This window comes from Plectrocnemia conspersa, unplaced genomic scaffold (assembly GCF_051122295.1).
Source record: "Plectrocnemia conspersa isolate PC_06_02 unplaced genomic scaffold, ASM5112229v1 ptg000001l, whole genome shotgun sequence".
Lineage (NCBI taxonomy): Eukaryota > Metazoa > Arthropoda > Insecta > Trichoptera > Polycentropodidae > Plectrocnemia > Plectrocnemia conspersa.
In genome coordinates this window covers 32,029,449-32,053,980 of record NW_028277165.1, presented here as the reverse complement: position 1 = coordinate 32,053,980, position 24,532 = coordinate 32,029,449, and the positions used below count along the sequence as shown (strand labels likewise).

The 24,532-nt window shown below is 32.0% G+C and overlaps 1 long non-coding RNA gene across 1 annotated transcript in view; it reads right to left on the bottom strand.

The window, feature by feature from the left end:
• Positions 1 to 12,962: 12,962 nt before the first annotated feature.
• The window catches only part of LOC148239631 (uncharacterized), a 74,031-nt gene continuing 62,461 nt past the window's right edge, over positions 12,963 to 24,532 (bottom strand). The window contains exons 2-4 of the long non-coding RNA XR_015811358.1: positions 16,535 to 16,719; positions 16,365 to 16,474; positions 12,963 to 13,324 (exon numbers count right to left, since the gene is read on the bottom strand). This is a non-coding gene — a long non-coding RNA (uncharacterized LOC148239631). The remainder of the gene's footprint in view (positions 13,325 to 16,364; positions 16,475 to 16,534; positions 16,720 to 24,532) is intronic.

Here is a 24,532-nt window from a genome sequence, read left to right as displayed (position 1 = left end):
AACCTTTCAGTGATTTCTTCACTCGTCACCTCTTTAATTAGTCGCTAAGGCTATGTATTAAATAATGGATTTATTTTTATTTTCTAGACTTAAGACAGTGAATAGTTTAAGAATCGTTACATCGTTGACTTTTGTTCTTTGAATCGCGCTCTCTGACGCAAAGCAGTCAGGTCAACTCTTCAACGGAGCTGCACACAAATCCACCTGCGGGTGTATGCGTACGAAGGGTCGGAGATAATTTATGTAGAAAAGCACTTTCCGAATTGCTCGAGTGGACAATATACCGAAACAAGGAATCTCCCCGTCGCGGCGCATACATTAACAGTCCGTTCGGTATTCATCTCGTCGGTTCGCCGATAGCGTCCGTCCCTATCCACTTTACTGCCCCTTTTATCGCCACTATCGCTTTTATTATCTGCGATTCCATTCGCCACAATTAAAACTATAAACAAAGACGCGCTGTGAATATTCATCGCTGTGGAAAAATATCGTGCGCTCAAATTCGATCAAATTCTGTATCGCAAACAACCTTACGACGTATAATCGGATCAAAGACGGAACGTGACTAAATCTCGCGTGCGATTCGCGAGATGAGATATGCTCGCAGAGTGCGTAATATCATCCGAGTGTCTGATAAAAAGGGACATTTTTTCCATTTAAATTAAGCTCGACAGTTGGATGTGGAATTGACAATTAACTGACGAAATGTATTATTTATTTATCTGACCTTTATAACTTTCTAAGTTTTCTTCAATACGTTATATTCTATATGTATACATTTACATAAGTACATATATTTTGTAAAGCAGTAAAACAGTAAAGTTATTTTAGCAAACTAGAAACCACATTGAGATCAAAAACGCTAGAAATAGAACGACTCGAATTTCTACAATGCAATATTTAATCGAAATAAAGTTGCCAAGTCGCTGGCAAGACAAGTCGCTGCATCGATATTCATTCGGTTTTTTCTTTATAGGGGTGAACAAGTCTTTTTACACAAATATGGCAAACAATTTAATAGTTCCGTAACTAAGTTGAGACAATTATTCTATTTTATATTTGCTCATCATAGTGACATCGGAAGACAACTCGATCAGGCTTAATATGTGATTAAGTACGGTGGGGAGGGGTTCGGGTCATATCATATTTGTCCCCCCTTGAATTTAGCCAGAAATATGCATATCATTTAAGTTTTGCGTCCCCCTTGTAAAAAGCTGAAATGACCAGAAATGATTGGGTTATCTCTCTATGTATCCAGAAAATATTTTTTAAATGATGTCATTTCAGTTAAATCGTATTAGAATATATTTTTACTGGTGAAAATGTAATTTACTGGCCGCAACAGTCAAGAATAAGGGACGCAATCTCTACAGCATGCAGCTGATAATCGCATCCACTGATTTTAAAAGGTGTTTCATTGAATATTGAATATACGTCAAGAATGTTCTTACGCTCGTAATAAAAAAAGCATCATGATAGTAATACGAATATGATCCTTACTCTCAGTTGTAGAGAGTGATTGATCTGATAAACTTCCTCTGAAGCTTGTCTAATAAAAAAGAGTACTTCAGCTAATAGTTATTTGATGATGATTCGAATTAACGTAACGTAAATCGAATCGAAAATAAATTGTTAAAGTTACACAGTGCAATGGTTGTCCATAAGAAAATTAGTTAGCCGAATTTAAATGAGTCGCGAGCCGTATTTGGCCCGCGGGCCGGAGTTTTAATGAATAGCGTGCATAAAAGTTTAATATTTTTATTTTTTGCTACTCATTTGAAAACAAGCCTTAAATTTAAAATATATGCAGCGGACTTTTCCTAAATTTAAAGGTATGTGTTATATTTTTGTTAGGGAAAACGTCTCGCTTCTCCTCTGCGGTACTTGCGACCGATCTAATCTAGGAGAACAAAGAGGTCGGAATGACCGGGGAGGAATAGGGATAGGGATAGGATGCGGTTCTGCGGTGCAGAGCGAACTGCGAGTTTCCAAAGTCGGTCTAACGAAGCCGCTTTTTAAAATGTAAATACGGCGCCCGAGCAATCCGGCTAATATTATTTACTTTGGCTGCGCCTCGCCTTCTCCGTCTTATTCAAATTAATCGGATTTCTGCTTCTTATTTCCGAGTTACTCTCCCTGCCACCCGGAGAGAGCTTTCGACGAAATTGTCCAGTGGGCGTGGCCCCGGTGGGCGGAGCTTTCGACCGCTTTTTTTTGTTTTCCGCCCCTTTTGCGATAACAATTAAACGGCGTTTATACTCGAATAAACAAATATCGCCGATTATAAATATTTATGGGCTGTGTAAAAACAACGGGACGAAAAAACAACACGAGCAACGCAGCGCGAAACGCGCGTGGGATATCCACCATCCATCCCTCTGTATACACCCACTTTAATACGCATATTTATATCGGACGCAACTTCAAACTGATGTTGAATCGTTTGTCCGGAATGGGTAGCATCGTGCTTCATCGCACACAATTCGTAACCTATTTGGAATAATGACAATACATTTTTTCCCTCTCATTATTATTTTAATATTAAATATTTGAGTTGTGTTTATAATAAATAAAACAGATTTATTGACTGATTTTAATCTGGTGTCTTACTACTTAATAAGTATTGTTGATTGTGTTTACACCGTTGTAACGCATTAGGCAAACGCCTGTCAGATACAATAAATAAACAATGTCCTTTAAAATATATTATTTTAAACTTAAATATTACTATGTAATATGTATTTTTTAATTTGCTCAATAGATGCAATTTTATTCTTTGTATTAAAAATCGTTATTTTGCGTCCGTTACTTTATGATTAGCAAAGAGGTGCATAAAACAAAATAGGTTAAGAAACACTACGATAGATCCTACACAGCAATTGAGAAAATATGAAGCAAATCTTACGTTATGAATCAGTGATTTGCGACAACTGTCAGAGAGTCGATATTTTTTATTTATTAAATTACATACTGCAGGGTCGTCATTTAAGGGTAGGGGAGAGGCAATTGGTTTGAAGAAATTAAAAATGATTTATTAATGGTTAATTTACCATTCTCATACGATGTGCAAAAATCAATTAGAATGAATTAAATAACGTCGCAGTGGGAACGCTCGTTGCCAAGCGTTCCCACTGCGACGGCGCCGATACGCTTTATTGCTTTTGACGTGAATTTTTGACTTCTGAGACGTGATAATGGTTTTTGAGCCTTCCTATTGAACAAACTTCGATTTAAATATATTTTGACCGATGCCCTCATATCAGAAGTTCATAATAATATTGGCAAGGATAACTCATATTTTAAAAACATAGTTGCAGATTAACTATGACGCTTCTCTGTGTTTCTTCTTCCGCTAAGTTGGCTTAGTTTAAATTTTAGATTTGATCTAATGAAATTTTTAAAACTATATTTAATTTTTAACTTTTCATTCAGTTAGGTTTGGGTTTGAACAATAAATGTACGTTTCGCAACTCTCAAATTGAGTTTCATAGATATTTTAGAAAAGCATATAATTTCAATACTATCGCTAGTAAAAATATATATCTACTGACAAAAATGTATTTGGACTTCACTGTAAAATAAGCACTCACTGTAACATTTATACATCGCATGTCAATAAAAGAGGATAAGTATGTAAATATATATATATATATATTACTACATATCGAAAAGTTTAAATCATATAATTTTACTCGATAAATTATATTTTCACTAGTAAAAATATATATTTAAAGCCCATATCTGGACAAGTGGCACTGTGTTTATGCCGAAAATTTTTATAATAGCGTTTTATTCGCAAAAGATTTATTTTTACGGAAAACAAGACTTAAGAGTCCGGAAATATAGTGGTTTGTTTTTATGACCGCTACAGATAAAACATGCCAAAAAAGGTGAAACGCTTATCGAATTTTGGAAAACAAATAAGAAATCAAAATGTCTACTTTTCCTAACAGTCGGATGACACGAAAAAAAACCAGAATAACTGGCCTTAAAATATACAAGCCTCAATGTATAATATACTAACTTCTATATAAATAAAAGTATGTACTCTATAGATTGAAAAACTACTATACTGATTTAGCTTAAAATTTCACGGTTTAATGAAATCTGACAGGTAATGCTGATGTCTTGATAGTGTTGTCCGGCTCAAACGCACTTGCAATATTACGTCATATCATGATGTTACATCGCCGCCGTCGTATTTTTAGTTTTAGATGCTCGCCCCCGTTCTGTAATATTGACGTCATATATTTTTTCTTTAAATATATCTCAATTTAATGTTAAATACTCACATCCTGTCACACATAACCTATAAATTAGGTTTTAGATGCTCGCCGCCGTTCTAATTATTATTTAAATGTACCTCAAATTCCTGTATAATGACATCTTACACTTTCGCCATCAAAAAGGTCAAACCCGTGTAAAATAAATAGACTAAAACACAGAACTGTTAAGCCAGTATCTAATTTCAAAAATATATTTCATAAAATAATACATTTTTGATATTCAATTGTTTAATAATAATTCTGTCGCATAACAACGCAACTAAAACGAAAAAATACTGGTCTATGCTCAAATATCAATTGTATTGTATCGAACATTGCAAGATTTACGTGGAAAAGAACAGTGGTGCGCTAATATTATTAGCAGGTAATTTTCGTCAGACATTACCTGATGAATTAAGAGGCAGCATTAATTTACCAACCGATTTTTACAGTATCACACACTCAAATGCGTATTTCAACATATCACCCAACATTACAAACGTCATCAATTGTTAAGTGAATGTGCAATGTTATTTACATCATCATTCAACATACCAGATGAATCATATACTTATAAATCAGTAGATACTATTATGAATCAAGATGAAGCAATAAATTATTAAATTCACTCGATTTAGCTGGATTGCTACTACACATCTTAGAAACGTTGATCCACCGCGTCTTTGTAATGGTACCAGATTGGCAGTTAATAAATTGTTTAAAAATGTAATCGAAGCAATAATTTTAAGTGGCAAATTCAATGGAGAAGATGTGCTGCTACAACACATACCAATGATTCCAAAATATATCATTCCTATTCAATCGATAGCAATTTTCAATTAAACTGGCTTTTGGAATAACGTTAAACAAATCACAAGGTCAATCGTTGTGAGTATTTAGATTAAATTTGGAGAATCCATGTTTTTCTCATGATTAATTATACGTTGCATGCTCCCGTGTAGGATAACCAAGCGATTTGTTCGTACATGCGCCAAAAATATCCTATATTCCAGAGCATTGCAATGATCTTGATGGTAAATAATTCATTAATTTCAATTTATTTATTTAAAATACACATTTTATTGTTTTCGTAAAATATTCAGATGGTGTTAAAGCTGAAACAGAAAAAAAACAGCAATGAAACAGAAAAAAATGCTGAGCAATAACGAGATAGACAAAGAAGGTATTTTTTTATTTTTTTTCAACGCGCATTGTTTAATTCGTTTTGTGTTTATTAAAATCTGAATTCTTGCAGGTGGATTCAAAAATATTATTTTGAGTAACGCTAAAGGATGGATGCAGGATTCACAGAAATCTATTGATTTTGAAAACATTCACTGGTTTCTACCACATCTTGCCGTGCCCGTAGGCTTCATAAGATTCCCATGTCGTCTGGACGAAGTACCGTTACACAAAATAGCATACTTTATTTATTTTTTCGTTGCATGCGACACCCCTCCCACTTTTATTCAGCAGTCCTGGATTATTAAATGAATAAATTTGATAAACCTACAATACCACTAACTCCATTCTCTGTTTTTATCTGATTTTTTAATTTTGCACAAAATTTCAACGATCTTTTAAATAAATTTAATTAATATAGTCATTATTAAATATGTTCTTACTATTGTTGTTACCAAAAGCTATAAAATATTTGTGTTTATTATAAGAAAAAGCATTATTATATAACAAAAATAAAATAAAGCGCAGGGTAACACCCCCACGGTGTATGGCTGAGAGGCAAATAGTAATGGATTCTAATTTGAATGTAACGGTAAAGCGTCGAGCTCGATAGGGAATCTTATGATGCTGCCCGTAGTGTCGATCTATCAGAAAAGCTTTCGGATAAGCTGAAAAATCATCAGTCAGTAAAAATAAAAAGTGAGGTGAAATATGTGATAAGAAAGTGTCGTGTTTGTTCTGCACATGTAATAAAGAATGATACACCATACATGTGCAGAAGTTGTGTGTTAGTGTTTTTATACGTATCAAAAAAAAAATATATTGAAATAAGTGAAAAGTGTAAATAATAAGGATATAGTGCAGTTTATAAGTGTAATGTGTTTGTGCAGAAAATGGACGCCGAAAATTTGGTGAGTGCAAATTATATTATATTACAAATAGATTTTTTCTTATAATTTAAGGTATTGGTTTGAAACCATTAGAATTATTTTCAATTTACGTGAAATATTAGGAATGAAAAAATCATATTTATTCGTTAATGATTTTATCCCTCATAGATTCTTTTAAGTGCAATAATATTTTTTATTTAAATATTTTACTAAGTGACGGTAATTAACTAATAGGGCGATAATTTATTAAAATTGTAGCTTTTCCCCTCTGGTTTCTTAATCGGGTGAATCATTGCGGTTTTCCAAATGGTGAGGAAATATAAAAATAACTTGTTCGTAAGTTAATGGATGCAATTTTTTTGAAGTTCTTTGAATTCTGTGGTATTTAATTTATCTTCATTTACTTTTTAGTTTATAATAATATAAAGAATTGCAGGTAAGAAAACTTTGTTAATTGCTATGCTATCAACCGCGGATCTTTCGATTTCTTTTGATTGGATTGGTTTTTTGTTTACTTAGCTTTACTGAAATTTATTTCTGTTCAAGGAGTGTAGCATTAAATAATATTTTTTAGATAAAATAAATAATTATGATCCATACATTTCATAAAAAAATTCACGTGCCGCAAAAAGGCCACGACTAATTTATTGTGACGCAATGGGATAAAATTACTCTTTTTACAAAAATTTTAAGTGAAATATAATCTATTTTTTAATTGAAATAGTATATTATCATTAATATGCAAACTTGACGGTATCCTAGTATTTTTTTAATGGTCTCATTTCTGAGTCCACGGCCACTAAGCTAATCTTTCAAGACTCGTACACGAGTCAACGGGCTTTTATCGTAACTAGGGATTATAATAAAACCGATATTGACCGGTATTACTATTTTCAATAATTGGTAACAAAAAACCGTAAAATCAAAACATTCGATTACCCCTGGCATTTATTGTTTCTATATACCAAATATTTTAAATATAGCAAAATCCTTTTAAATGTTTACTATGGTCCAACATTGGTAAATATTTTTTGTAGAAATTTGTGATTAAGAGATATTTTGTTTGATTATGAATTGTTTTTTAATTAGATTGCAATTAAATCCATTTGCATAATTTTTGAATGTCCATTTACTTAAAGTAGAACTGAATTATTTATTTATAAGTTTATGCTGTAATATATTGCTGAATGTTGATACATGCTTGCGAGTTTTGCAAAAAAATCTAGAGTTATGTTACTGTCTCGACAGTAACGTAATGTGTCTTCCATTACAAAATAAGGAACTAAAAGAATATGCCGTATTCTAAAGTGAGAAATTTTCGTATTCTTGTCGAGAAGTTACCACTGCCGTAAGCGCGAACCTAACACTTCTGCTTGCAGCTTTGACAAATTTAGGTCACGTACCAAATCATTAATGTTAAATTGATTTAAAAAGCGAGGCTCTAAGACGTAGATGCCTCCGCGAGAATCCGATTTTTCGTTATCTTCTTCTGATGAAGATCCATCTAATTAAAAAAATTCTGGAGGTTTCGGTATAGGTAGAGATTCATTGTGACGGTCAGACCGTTTGTCTGATTCGAGGTTTGGGTATGTGATGTGCTTCTACTTTTTGTCATGCAGAAGTTACAATTCGCCTTTCTGCAAACAAAAATTAAAAACCCACAAAAAGCTGACGTGCTACAAATAACTTTTTGATATTTCTGAAATCAGCGCAACATTTTATATTTACTGTATTGACCAGTGTTATCCGTCTGTCTATTACACAATCTTCCTTACATTCAGGTACTTTTAAAAATACTTTATACGCTGATCATTTATTGTGATATAATAAAAATCTGTGAACGATTATGTACAAAAACCTCTTTGTCATCTTTATTTCTTAACTTTTATTTATTTATGACATTGTCAGAAAAAAATATTTTTAAAAATCGGGCGCTACATCTTTTTTTTTTTTTGAATAATTAGTATAGGAAAACATCGTTTTTGGCAAAAAAATTTAATGATTGCTTCTGGATGCCTCTTAAATTTTTATACTAGAATTGCAATAGTCAGTCAGAAACCCTTAAATTAAAATAAATTGAGTTGTGTTAATGGTTTTACGATTCATGCACTTAAAAAAGTGAGTTTGTAAGGATTTGCTTAAAGATAAAACTATATATATATTGTAAAAACATTTTTTAAAATAATCGAAATTATTTATTAAAAAGTGTATTTATTCAATATTTGGTACGATAAGATTATCAGAAAGAGTTTCTAATAAATCGATTGTATGGTTTAAGATATACTGTTTATATTGAAAATATAGATTGTTAATTACAGTTTTGAAACTGCTCATAAATAAATTATTAATGTAATTTTTATTATTTAATGTTTTTTTTTTGTGAACGGTACTGAGATAAATAATTTGTTTCTCTAATATATTTATTATAATATACTATTTACATATGTAAGTTTAACATTAAGCTTCTGGTACATTTGCTAAATAAATAAATCCAGCTATGCAGGAGGTGAATAGGTATCGAAGTCAATTAGACTGCGGGAAGACATGTAAATTTTCCGGGCAGACGCTCCCGGATAAATAAGTGTCTCGGAAAAACGTTTAGCATAAGTGATTTATTCCCCGCCCACCTCTATGCTAATTCGCAATAACACCTTGCACAAATCCCATTATTGTTTTTTCCGTCCACAGTACCTAGTACCTAGCGATTCCGAATACTTTCCATGACAAAGAGCGAGAGAATTACATATGAATGAGAAACGAGCGGGTAATGCGAGCCGGAAAAAATAAAGAGAGCCGGAGGTTGAACTGCGCGGTTTCCGCGCGGATTTATGGCCTTCCGGTACGCCCGAAAGCGGGGAAAACTTTTAAATAAATACTCTTTCGCTTTTTTTTATCTTTTTTCCGTCGCCGCGTAATTGAGGGTTCTTTTTGCGACAAAAAGCGCTGTATTGTATCCACAATAGGCGGAATAGCTCTTCTTCAGTCACCGGAAAATTCAATATGTTAATTGAGCTTGTAAAATTACAATCCAAAGAAAATATCAAAATGTCTTTTTGTGCAACTGAAATTTTAAATAGTAGATTTTCGCTCGATGCTTGTATGAAACTTTTTTATTATTTATTTATATTTACGTAATTCAGCATGAGTATATATATAACAACCTGCATAACACTTTTGACATTGGTAATATTTTTTCAATATGGTTATAAAAAATATTTTTTATCTAATTTTAGATTATCACTTTGTGTAATAAGAGAATTGTTTACAGTGTTTATAATATTAAAATTATCATTTAATATCATATATTTGTTTTTATCATTAATTTATTAATTTAATTTGTTTAATCTAATCCATTCACTTATATGGATCAAATCACTCTGCATGTCTATGTATGTTTTAGAGTTATATATTAGCACTGTATCATCAGCATACAGTTGAATCCTTCCTGCAAGTTTACATAGGGTTAAATCATTTATGTATGGATTAAATAATAAAGGTCCCAAAATAGAACCCTGTGGAATTCCACACTTCACCACCTCACATTCGCTTTGTGTACCATTCACTACAACTGCTTGTTGTCTATTATTTAAATACCTTTTTAATAAATTTAGTGTTAATCCTACTATTCCAATATGTTTTTTTTCAAAAGCTATAAATAATGCTAAAGTTTTATTTTTAATGTTTAAATTCTGTTGTATTTTATTATTTAAATCAAAAGCTGCATATTTTGTATTAAATTTGTTTTTAAATCCGTGTTATAATTGTAATAAAAAATTGATCATCAGCTTTGTATAAACATATAAACCAAATTTTGACCAATAGGAGAGCGCAAAAAACAATTATCACTTCTCAGAAGTCAAAAATCCACGCCAAAAGCAATAAAATCGTGTCGACGCCGTCACAGTGGGAACGCTCGTTACCGAGCGTTCCCACTGTGACGGCGCCGACACGATTTTATTGCTTTTGACGTGAATTTTTGACTTCTGAGAAGTGATAATTGTTTTTGCGCCCTCCTATTGACCAAAATTTGGTTTGAATATATTTTTACCAAATGTCCGTAGTAATATCGATAAGGATAGCTATAGAATTTTAAAAACATATTGTAATATCGAAATGCAGAAAAACTATAGAGCAATATGTGAATTGCAATATCTTTTTATACTTTTTATTGTGATTATTTTACTATGAAAGATGAGTTGATTTAGTCTGTATTTTTGACTCGACCAAAACTATTTTTAGTTTGAGATCTTTCATTAGGTCAAGTTGTGTTTGGTTAATTCGTGTAGGTTAGGTTTGGGTATGAACACCAAATAGACGTTTCGTAACTGTTAAATTGAGTTTTATACACATTTTAGAGCAGCATTTAATTTCACTAGCACCTATGAGTTACATTAAATTTTCGTTAGTATAAATATATATCTACTGGTTAATATATATTTGGACTTCTTCACTTGGGTGGCTCAAATAATACTGAAAGGTTAAAAATAACTATAACTTTTATTTATTCAATTTTGCTATTTTTAAATTTCTTAAGAAAATGGAATATTTTTACAACTAAGTATAAAATATGACATTTTAAAATGCTTTTCATTTTATTGCTGACAAATATTAGATCTTTTACGAGTATTTTCTAGTTACAAGTTTCTTATTTCAGCATAAATGTTCTGCTTAAGTTAATTTGTTTGAGGTTTGCTGACATTTCAGTACCTTCAAGTAAAAAGAAATCAGTAGCCGTAAAATCTGGTGAGCGAGGAGGAATTTTTTAAATAAATCGTCCACCAAAAAGGGCACGAAAAAGCTCCATTGTGGCTCTTGCTGTATGCCATGTAGATTCAGTTTCAGTGTGGATTCAGTTTCAAAATTCGTTGTAGGGATGTTTTGAAGATCGTCGTTTACACTCTGCCGTACAGCCTCCAAAACTGCTTCACTGAGCAGTGTCGTAGCTAGGGTATGTGCCGCCCAGGGCGATCCTTAAAATTGCCGCCCACCCATACAATTTTTGCAGAGTCATAAAATCAGCATTTCTTAAAATAATAAATTGGTTATTATTAAGCTCTTGTTATTCGTGGATTTATATATGTTTTAGTGCATTTAGGGTTAAGAACCAAACTAGACGATCTCATCGTGAATATGCCGCCCCCAAGTAAGTGCCGCCCGGGGCGGCCCGCCCCCTCCGCCCCACCATAGCTACGCCACTGTCACTGAATATCGCTTCCCGGAGAATCTGACACTGATCCCTGGCCCTCAAAACGAGAGACTAAGTTTCTAATCATGTAGTTCTGGCATTAAAATTATAATGGTATTTTCGTTGAGTTGAGATAATAGACTTTTTTAATAATTTTGACTTGTATATCTCTTAAAAATGTTTTATATCCTGCAAAAATAAGAAAAAAAAATTATGGATATTTTTAACCCTTCAGTCTTAAGTGGGCCATTTTGTATACCTTTACAGAAAAATACATTTACACTGTAACGTTTATATATGTATGTAAATAAATAATGATAAGTATGTAAATTTATATACAAGTATTTACTAGCACATGCCAGATAAATGATATTTTCACCGGTAAAAATATGTATCTACCAGTGGAAATGTATTCAGAGAAGATTTCACTAAAAAGACACATTCAAAAAAATATTTTCTGGATAGTTTCGATACTGTTTTTTTTTAGATTTTCTTTGAGTGATACTTACTACTTTTTCTAACCTTTTTTCTTAATATTAAGATTCATAGTATTTAATTAATTATATTTATTTAAATGTCAACCTTAAATTACGTCCCTGTCATCATTTATGCAAGCTGTGTACATTTAAAATTCAGTCTCGGCTTGTCATCGCTTTCAGTGATTATTGAAAAATTATTTCAATATGATTATAATCGTGATGTTAGTTTATTTAGACATATATTTATATTTACACCAATCGGAAATTTTAATTTTAATTCATATAACGCAGTTTTATTAAAAAATTATTATATGATAAAATTTGTGTGCTTAATTGTAAATCAATTACTCATTTTAATTTAATTTTGAAAGATGCAATTAAATACTTTTTTAGTAAAAGTATTTTAAATTATTACTAATAAGTACTGTCCAAAATACAGAAAATAAACAGAATCGTTTCATTGTTATTCAGTAACTGTATGAAATATTTGTTAAAGAGGCGTATATTTTACTATGAATAATACATTTAAACGCAGCTTTTAAATGATGTTGTTGAGGTTCAAATTAAATCTTATACGCTAGTTCAAAAAGTGAGGTTCTAAATAAATCTTATAAATTTAATCGAATAATGAAAGAACAATGGCTCGTCGGGTTGTCTTCAACTAATACATTTTATTAGAATTGTAATGTAAAATACATACCTGCTTTTGCCAACAATATTTTGATAGTTTATGGATTAAAGTAGGAAATTCATGTATCTAATATCATATAGATTTATTACTTAATAGGGTGAGTCGATTGTTTGGCACCTCTTACTGTTCTGTGGTAGAAATGAGTGATTCTTATGCAGATTTAAAGGTATTTTTTATATTATCTTTGTAATAAGCGATACATTCGAATAGCTATTATTAAAATACTTACGAGTTTTCTTCTTAGGTAGTGTTTAGAATAAAAGAGACGCGTAACATATAAGAGCATTTATTTGCGAAATAATATAAAATAATAATTAGGTCAGTACTATTTCAACCGACGATCAAGTAGTAGTGAAACAAGGAAACCATAAAGTAAGAACAGACGATGACTATCGCGAGCAAAGCGAAGCACGTCAGCAAGACGAGAACCGGGATGGCGTCGACGCAGTGGTACGCGACGCAGTAGTTCATTCTCTCTCAATGTGGTGAACGAATATTCAGCGGTAGATAAACATTTTTCTTCTTTTACGAAAAGATTGCCGAGTGAGGCGTCGGTGCGGTTCGCACATTTTCTTCCTTTCCTCTAGAAACGGGGCGAACCGGACCGAGGCGCGAATCTCCAAAACCGCTCTCTGAAACATTCGTAATAAAATAAAATAATAATTAGTATAAGATGAGACATTCGGAATACTATGCTAATATTATATTCATATGTTACGGTGAATGTGTATTATTAGCGAAAATATATTTTCACCGGTGGTTCAGTGAAATCATATCAGAAAATATTTTCACTCATAGATATTTTCAATTCTTAAAATATAATTTATCTGACAGGTGATAGTGAATGCATATACTGCATGTCATTTGATGTAACAAGCGATGTAAATGGTAGTTGTAAACGCCACTAGCGAATTTAGTTTCAAAAAATAATTGTAGGGCGACACATAACCTGTTAAGATGTTTCAATCTAAATAATTATCCGAATCAAACATGACCTAATGAAAGTTTTCAGGTGCATTTGTTTATGTTAGGTTTGGGGTTAAATAGAAAATGGACGTTTCGCAACTGTTGAATTAAGTAACAATGACAGTTTAGAGTAGCATATAGTTTCATTAGCGCCAATTCGGTAAATTAAATTTTCGCTATTGGTAATGAAGCTTTTTCATATAATTTTATGATTTTGGTGGCATTTAGATTTTCGGTGAAGAGGTGCAAAGTACCACATTTATTGTATTATTACTTGGATTAATGCTATTATTATACATGCTGTCAGAAAAAAATACGTTGTCCCAATCACGATCCAAGTTCTCTTGAGCCCAAGTCATAATTTTTTCGACATGTTTTTCAGAAGGTAGATGTTTCTATACTGTACTCAAATATTTTATATTGAGTCGTATGATAAGTATACATCTTCTTCTCTAATACTGGTTGTCCACTTCGCAGTGATAGTCGAGTATTGTTCGCAAACACTCGCAGAATCAGTTTGTCTTCACTTTTTATTGTTTTCTTTGCGGAGCCACGTTCCAGTAGGTCATCCACGTTTTTGACATCCGAATATAGTTTTATCCACTTGTTTACGAATGCATAAGACTTATTCGTGTAGAATCATATACTTAGCAGCAGCTTCTCGTGACATTTTCAGTCCTTTTAGATGCGTGTAGAGAAACACTATGCGTATGCTTCATTCATTGAAAAATATATTGTTTTGACACAAAGGTCGAGTGAGATTTCCTGTAAATGCATCTTAGGCAAAGGGTCACTCTACTTATTCCCGTTGTTTTTTATCTAACGGTTCCACGGCCAAAGTTTCTTATCAAATGTACTGTATATACGAGTTGTGATAAAAAAATACGGTGAATGAATTTGTATAGCAGCAGCTTGTGACGCTATGTCCGAGAGCCTGATCCGTTGAGATAGTCAGTGTCAAGTTTGAACTATTTTTGAGTTGTTAGCTGGCTTCCAGAGCCGGAAGAGTTGGGTCGTGTTTACCGTGTCTGTCGTCATGGATTTCGAACAACGCGTTAACATTAAGTTTTGTTTTAAGTTGCAAAAAAGTGCCTCGTGAAATGTTAAAATTAGAGAATGGCGATAATGTAGTGACTCTGAAATAGGTCGGTTGAAGACGAGCTAAAACAGACGAAAACGTGCAAAAAGTTTTGAAAATGGTTCGTACAAACAGGCGATTGACTATTCGAGAGCTTACAGTGTAAACCATTTAAGCAGATAATTTGCAAATGAGAAGAGTTAGTGCGAAATTTGTTCCCAGTGTGTCAGTTTGCACGGAATTGAAGGATCGTCTTGATGCAGATCTAAATTTCGTGGTCAAAATTATAAGCGAAGAAGAAAGTTGGGTGTATGGCTATGATCCTGAGATGAAAGTGCAGAGTTTCCAATGGAAAACGAGTGACTCTCCTCGCCCTAAGAAGGTACGTTAGTCAAAGTCGAACGTCATAGTCATGCTAATGGTTTTTTTCGATAGTGCGGGCATAATGCGTTCAGAATTCGTTCCAAGGAGAACCACTGTAAATTCCAAATATTACAAGGGCGTACTGCAACGTTTGCGAAACAATGTATGGGGAGAGAGACCAGAAAAATGGGGCAAAGGATTCCTTCGATTCTGATCCACATTTCTCTCCAAATGTAACATCGTGCAACTTCTGACTCTTCCCAAAAATAAAAACCATGCTAAAAAGAAAACATTTCGCCACCATTCCTGACATTGAAAGGGCCGCGACGAAGCAACTTAAGGTCCTTCCAAAAGAAGCCTTTTAGAAATGCTTACAATCATGGAATCAACGTTGCGATGAGTGCATCGCTAGTCAAGGAGAGTACTTTAAATAAGATTAATTCAAATTTGATGTAAGCTTATAACTTTATTCGTAATAAAATTATTCTCCGTACTTTTGGATCACACCTCGTATATTATTTACCGGTGTTTTTGTGCGGTGCAATAGTTGCAAAAGTTGTATAAAAATCGATATTATTATCGTATTATAGAACGAGGAATTTATTATAATCGATATTGGAGTATATTGATTTATTAATAAAAATTACGAAAGAAATCTCAAGATTTAGAATAAAAACCGAGCTTCAAATTTAAAAAATCACTCGTATCAAGAAACGCAATCAATGTAAAACATAATCTGATTCTGACCAACACGAAGGGAGTGAAAAAAAGCAAATCTCTCTTGAATATCAACTAAATTTATATGTAATAAAAGCTGAAAAGAATTTGCTTGTAACATGACGATTAAAAATTATAGAAAATATCTACATAAATTCAGTTTAATGATTAATTCAACGCTGGATGCAACATTTTAAAACACTATGTTAAAAGTAAATAAATATGTTGTATTTTAATATTGCACCTAATTTATTTTGAAATATGAGATATAAACGCAAGTACATATTGGTATCTAATATGAAGAATAATATCAATTGGTTCGGAAGCCTTTATCGTTATTAAGATCTAATTAAAACTACTGATCAATGAAGAATATATTGAATTAAAATATTTATAATGGCAATAATTGATTGGAAAATAATGCAAGTCTCATGGCTTTACTCAAAATTAACCGAAGAAGGTAGAATTGTAATTTTTACATCACGAATGTCCAAAGAGTGGGAAAAGGGATATAGTATAATAATAAAATAAGGATAGCACGAACTTACCCGATTTGAAGGATCCCTCTGCGCGTAAGCTTCCCGTAAGGAAGCCAAGCCAAAAGGAAGAGCTCGGCTTTGGATTTTCAGCGATCGCGGTCCTGCAGGATCGCGCGCTCCTGAAACACCGAAAAATATTTAAGGAAGACTTTTACGGAAAGAATGCGGGAATAGCTCACCTGGTCGAATCGACGACCGGCGCGCGGTCCTGCAGTCCAGTAGATAACCAATGTCACAAATTCTAGCCCTATTTATCGCCTCTCTATGAGCTCTCGCAACAATAATCTGACAGATATACTATTTAAAGTGGCAATATATATTTTTATTTTGGAATTGGTCCGAAGAGTGCGATGAAGGATTCTTCCTAAAACAAAACGAAATACAAAAATTATTGCATTTTAGCAAATTTATTTTTTAATTATTTTTATAAAAAATTTATCGATACGAAGAATATATATTTTATTAGAAATACATTTGCCTTGCTCAATATTAAGTTCAGAATCAGCATAGAATAATATATATCGTTACTGAAAAATGTTAAATAATTCCACACAAAGAACGAGATTTTGGATTATTTTTTTATTATTATAAGGGTTTACAAAATGATTTTTAAATCAGTTTTTGATGTTTCATAAAAAATGAACTTATTAATAATTAAAATTATAGTACTGTTTAGCATAATATTGAGTAATTTATTACATTAAATTTTATGTAATATAATCTGAGGCTTATGGCTGGAAATATTTTTTTAAAGGAGGAATTTATTTATAATGAAATAAAATATATTTCATCTGCGTACTTAATATTATATTTGTATTTAGTTTATGTAATTTCTCTTAGCTTATCTGTAGATATTTTTTCAATTTAATATGTGCAAATATGTACACAATATATAGTATTTTTAAATTGGCTTTATAGAAATCTTTACTATAAAACATAAATATATGTGTTTGTATGTCTGTCACAAGTATTCTCAAACAGTGAACAGAATGACGTGATATTTGCATATGTCATTTCTAATTCAACTTACAAATTTAATTTAATAATACGGAAATTTTTTTTCGTAGTTTATAATTTGATATATGATAGCAGATACAATAGCTATCATTTTATTCGAATTCTTATGATTTTTCACCTTAAAAATATAGCTCGTAAATATTGCAGCTATTTAAAGGTATATAACGATTTTTATGACTACGATAATTGCCGTTGGTTTACTAGATTTTCTTAAAACTTCTTAATAAATTAATTCTACAAGTATTTGCAAGTTTGCTATGTAGCCTGATGTTGCGCTGTTTCAAAATAGCTAACATTAAAAAAAATCGTAACAGTATTAAAAAAAATTGAATCATAGTTTTTTTAGTTATGATAATTTAGATGATTTTTCTAACCTTTTATTATTTACATATGTTACTGCAAATGTATATTTTTCAGTGAAATATATTTTATTAGCATAAATATAATTCTAGCGAAATCATATCCGAATATAATGACGGATAAAAAATATATATATTTTCACTAGCAAAAATATAATGCAGATAATAGGCGCTAGTTATAAACTGTCATTGAAATTTAAAATGACAGTTGTCAAACGTCCATTTACTGTTCAAACCCAAACCTAGTATATACATATGAAATTTACCTGTTGTATAAATAATGTTTTTACTACCATAAAAATATCTATCAGTATTCCAGTATGATTTCACTGAAATGACAGTGAAAATATATTTATACCGGTAATACACATTCACTGTACCATGTATAAATATTAGTGAAAAAACTTGTGCATGAGTTTTTCATTGCAGTCTATTCAAGTTTTGCTTCTGTTTATCGATCATTCAGTAAAAATAGTAAACAGCGAGAAACCTTAAAGTATAAATCTTAACACACACCTGTAATTTTGATTACAAATGTAGTGAAATTGAGGATTTGAATTAAGATATAATATAATATACAATATGTGTGTGATTGAGTTAAAACTAATTTGCCGATCTTTTCTTTAGTCATTTAAAATATATCCCGGTTTTTGCTAACGTTTTGTATGATATTTTTTTTTATTATTTTGGTTAACATTCGTTAACTCGTTTTAATTTTAATGCATTTGCTATTAATAATATGAACTTAAACGCACAGAAAAAAATTACGCTCCTATAAAAAAATAGCATCTTATTTAGATATAATTGAGATGATTTAAGAATGTCTGTTTTTGTCCTGTATATGTTCGTTAGCAAAATCCAATATAGTTAAGGTCAGTGTGAGCTTATTTATACATATTTAAATTTCAATTTTTGTGACAGTATAGAATTTTTAAGCATCCTGTGTATGTTTGTTAGCAAAATCCAATGTGTCAATTTTTTGCAAAATGGCGACAAGTATAAAAATTCAATCACTCATAACTCAGTAGTGTTATATTTTAACAAGAAGTTCGCTATACATGAAACGTTAAGAAGCCTAAAATACATCCAAATAAAATATAAAAAATATAGATTTTTGCTTCAAAACAAGCGATGTATCAGTTCGATCGGACCCCCATACTAGCCATTTTGAGACTTTCAGAAGAGTTAACGCTCTTAATTGCTTGGTTTCAAAGATTAAAAATTACATTTTTAGTATCGCATAGAACTACCGTGCACCCCCTATACGATATGTATTAAAAAAATATATAATTTTTTTTTTTAAAATGACGGCGAATGTAAAAATTCAAAGTGTCATAACTTTGCAAAATCAAATCCTACTGAAAAATGTCTTATGAAAAAAGTGTTTAGGAGCTTAATTTGCATTAAAAAAAAATTAAATGATGATTGATGATTTAAGAATGTAATGTTTTTTTTTTCTTGTGAAAAAAATTAATTTAAATTTTAATGTTAATAGAAATACAGAAAAATATCTCCTTTAAAAAAACCTGTAGTTTTGTACTCTTATCGATACATAATTAATAATTGTAGGTATTTAATAAACCGTGAACTAGGGAAAATATTTTATTAATAATTTGCGACTTAAAAATAAAATAGATAATATTTATTAAATATTTTGATTACGGGAAAACTTAAGCTCATAAAAATATGTTAATAATACATATATAAAAATTATATAATTAATTCGGAATAAATTAAGAAAAATAGAAAACAAAGGAACTGGTAAAAATATTTGTTTCAAAAATAATTGTAGTATTGATATTAAAAATTATATTATGAGAGATGCGTATGTATTATTTTGTGTCAATCTTTCTCGTTTCTCGTTGGTAACTTTTTACACGCGTATCTGTATTCGAGGGTCCCCTCTAAAAAAGCGCTTTTAAAAATAAAATCAATTGAATTAATGCGCAAAAGTGAGTTACAAAACAGTCTTCGGCGGAGGGACAAAGTCGTCGGGTAAAATTCGGACTGAAAAATTCAACGATATTGAAAAGTTTGTGAATAGAACCAACTTTTTTCATCAAATTTCGTTTCACCTCGCCGCAGAAATGTTTAGTTTCCCTGCGATACGATTGTTGTGCGATTCGCGAACAATATGTCACCGACTCGGAGTGAATTTTTAATATAATATACCTAGCCTCGTTTGAATAAATGTTTGTCTTTATTGCGAAAAAATACGGAGACGGCCCATTATAAATGTAAAAGCGGAGCGCCCCTTTAATGTATTCATAAAATCTTATTCTTTTACGCGCAATATTGCGCCGGGATTCTTATCTTTGATTACCAGGGGAGACTTTCGTAATTGCGATTTAAAATTAAGGCTTTTCGATCGACGGGACGTTATTTTATGCACTCTCTTAAACAAAAAATATGCTAAACGATCGATCACAGAATCAAGATGATCTTAATCTAACGCAAACAAACGGAGCTCGTTAACGGATACGAATACTTCGTTTGCGCGGTTAACCACAGTCAAGAATACAAGTGAAAGGGACCAATCTTTACTGTTTTGGATAATGTCAAAATTATTATTGTATTACATATACTGTTGGAGCGAAACTGTTATAGTAACTTCAACAAATAATTGTTTTTTGAACATAGATTATTGGTTTCGCATTGGTTAAAGTATATTCAAACTGAATTTTGGTCAATAGGAGGGCGCAAAAACAATTATCACTTCTCAGAAGTCAAAAATTCACGTCAAAAGCAATAAAATCGTGTCGGCGCCGTCGCAGTGGGAACGCTCGGTAACGAGCGTTCCCACTGCGACGGCGTCGACACGATTTTATTGCTTTTGGCGTGGATTTTTGACTTCTGAGAAGTGATAATTGTTTTTTGCGCTCTCCTATTGGTCAAAATTCGGTTTATATGTTCTACATTAAATTCGTAATATTATTATAAAAAATCGTAGTATGTGTGGTATATAACCGAGCGTTCCCAATAATTCATGTCATTAAATGAACCTTAATAAAATAAAAATAATAAAAAAAAAACGATCACTAATGGGCCAACTTTGCCTCCATATGGAAAAAAGCTGTAGTGACGTCCCTGTTTATATATATATATTATATATTAGTTATTTGAATAATCGTAAAGTAAAAATAAATAAATAGTAGAGAGTAAAGCAGACTATCGAGAACATATTGAAATATATGTAAGAGGCTCACGTTCAATATTGGACAGATTTAGGATAGAATGATTGAATTTTTTATGTATGGATAAAGTTTGAAATGACTGAAAGTTTTATCGCCATAAAAACAAGCAAAGTGATGTGTACCGTAGGTGACAATTCTACCGTTTTTTAAAGTAGTTAACGAATAATCTGCAGTGAGTCACTTTAGAGCTGCAAAGTGAACACTTACGAGATGTCGATGAAGAAGCTGTGTAATATATAATAGTATTGTCACGCACGCTTATTAGAGAGAGAACGCGTCGAGTGTTTTTAACCCTCTGCGTTGTTAATTTTTACGAGTCGTGTGCGAGGACATAAATTGACGCACGGTACATTAGTTCACTTCCTGGGGGATGCTAGACTGTGAATTTGCATTGCAAATTTCTCGGAGCGAGAGAGCAACTATCGAAATTATCGGCAAAGACGGTGTTTGGCGAGTGGATATGAAAAGTTTTCGCATTTTCCGGCCGATCTTCGATGGGGTCGGCCTGTCGATGCCCATGACAAATGACACCCTAAACATTGTATATATTTTCCATATCATTTCACACCGTCTCTCGCATCAGCGAGCAAAACTACCGCTCCGTCCGCTCGACGCATTGGGAACACCGATTTTATACATTAATTTCTTTAAAATTTATTTTTGCATTATATTGCACAACAAACATCAACTTCATTTTTGGACGTACTCCAAAATTATTTATGGCAATTACTTACATTTTAATCACATGCTTCGGAAAAAAATATATCAACAATACAATAATTTTTATTTAAAATTCAATATAAATAAATAATTATTTGCATACCCTAGAAGTGTTAACTTTCTTTTACTATTTTTACCTAAATCTTGAATTATATAAAATATTCACTATTTCGCAAAGTTCAATTTTTATTATATTTATTATTTGACATATCGCGCAAAGGCGCTGAGAGGCAAACAAAATGGGAATCACTGGGTGAAAGCAAAGAAAAACTTTTAAAATCATTTGCTCTGCTATTAAATTGCCTATTGATGTTACTCACAATGTGCTCAACATTTATATGGCAATTATAAATGACTTTATTAATTCATAAATTAGGGTAACAAATTAAATCAACAAAAATCAACAAATTAAATCAACAATAACCCGAGAATTTTTGGTTAAGAATCTTTGTAGGTTTTTCCAATTCTTTTTAAATATGTTAATATCATTAAAATTAATAGTATTAAATTAAGTGACATGCATTTCTGAGCAAATTCAAGGGGAGGCCAAATGCCCTCACCTGCTTCTCTCAAATGACGTCTCTGTGTATCAGTAATAGTTCAGCGCATCTGAAGCCTAGTTATCAAAGGTTTTAAATAGACCGAGATTTTCTTTTATTATTTTACGTATTATTCTAATTATGTATATATATATACATTTTTTGTGTATTAGATAATATACATTGGGGTTACCTGTTAGGTCACAATGATCTTAATTTAATTTAAATAAATAAATAAATAAATAAAAATGGAAAAATATGATGCGGCTCTAATGCGACGAGCGGGTCGCGTAGCACTCTAACGTCTTTCCGATGGGATTTTTTGGGGCAAAGAGCAGCGGATAGTTGGTATGCAAATCCTCGCCGATCCTAGGTGACGTGTTTTTCTTGGGGTAATTCTAAGCTCCGGTTTATTTAGTCTGCGTGCGCAAACAGCCGGAGTGTTGCCGTTCAAATCTGAGATTCGTCAAAGAAGAAGGAAGAGCTCTGTCCAATTACGGGCCGAGTCGAGTGGTCATTTAGTCTGTCGCATCCGCGTAAGCGAGTTAGGCGCCGCAAACGGTTAACGAAACGAAAAGGGTGCATACGATTTTATGTTTTTATGCAAATCGAGGAGCGGGGGCGCGAATCAAAGAACAGTTCGACAGATCCTCCATAAATAATTCCGCGAGATCAAAGAGCGCACCCCCGGGATTTATTTGCATGCCTCTCGCCGGACTTTTCTCCTTGTTTACGCCCCGCGTATCTCGGTGCATTATTCATCGTCGTTATTCCTGCGACGGCACTGCGCAAACAGCGCATTTTTCGCATACAACTACCGCAGACTCGCTAATTGATCGTTTACGGCGCACCACGTACGCGTGACGTGCGACGCGTGTCGAAACTGACGAGATACCTGAATCTGATTTTACCTATTCTACCCTTCTATGTAATAACGCACATTGAACGCGTCACCATAAGTCGAGATAATGATATGACGAGTTAACTCGTCATGGATTTTTAAAAACTGATCTACACCCAGCGGTGCGGAGTCTTAGATAAAAATTAAAAAAGCACATTGTAAAAGGTTTTTGTACTTATCGTATATTTTTTTTCTATATTTTTAATTTATTATTATAAATTAGAAAATGGTTTTAAATCAGCAATTTGTACTTATTACAATATATGCATTTTCCTGTATTCTTAATTAAATTTTATAAATATAAAATGCACGCGGATAGAAGAAAGCACATAGGGACTAAAACAGTTCTTTCAACTTAAGTCGATATACAATAGATAAATAGGACTTAAATATGATTTCAAAACAAATTTATAGAATCATTTAGGCGTCATATTGATTAAAGCTGAGATAAAAAAATATTAAATATAAATACAAAATTATCCTTATAAATGATTAATAACTATGAATTTAGGAAAAATAATTTTTTAATCAATTACACTGAAATTAAAAATTATAGCGTATTTAAAAAAACCAATTTGATTATATAAATATAACCTTTTAATATATTATAATGTAAGTCTTATAATATATTACTGAAAAACGATATCGATTGATTGACATTAGTTATACAACTCGAAATGATTGTTGCATGTTTTTTGTTAAATTTAATATAGTATTGTATCGTAAGCATATATTTCAATCCTAACTTTATTATTTTAAATAAGTTTATATATTATATGTTTGTATATATTAAATTGTAGCAATCTCAATATAGATATCTGTGTTTCTTACCATTAACCACAACTAGCTTTTCATCGATGGTTTTTAGTGTTCATTATATTCGGGGGTTCCTCAAGGATCCAATCTGGGACCTCTGCTTTTTGTGTTATTTATTAATGACATAAATACAGCAATTAAAAATTCAAGTTTTCTTCTGTACGCAGATGATTTAAAATTATATAAATGCATTCGATCTGTTGCGGACTCCTTCTCTCTACAAAGTGATTTAGACTCTCTGTGGAGATGGGCTTCCGTAGTGTCGGAAAGTGCCATACTGTGTCATTTTCTCGATCCCATTCGCCATCAGCTTATTTCTACCATCTCGGTGGTAACATTTTGACTAGAGAAACTTCCATTAAAGATCTCGGAATCACTTTCGAGAGCAAATGGAGGTTCTCTCTACACATACACGACGTCTGTGATAAATCTTCCAAGATGCTCGGCTTTGTTATGAGGAATGCCTTTCACTTTGACGATCCGTCAGTTATTCGCATCCTCTATGACACCTTAGTTCGTAGCATTCTTGAATCGGGATCTATAATTTGGAATCCCCGAATAGCCAAATATTCCCTTTTAGTGGAAAAAATTCAAAAAAGGTATTTAAGATACCTTTACAAAAGGACATTTG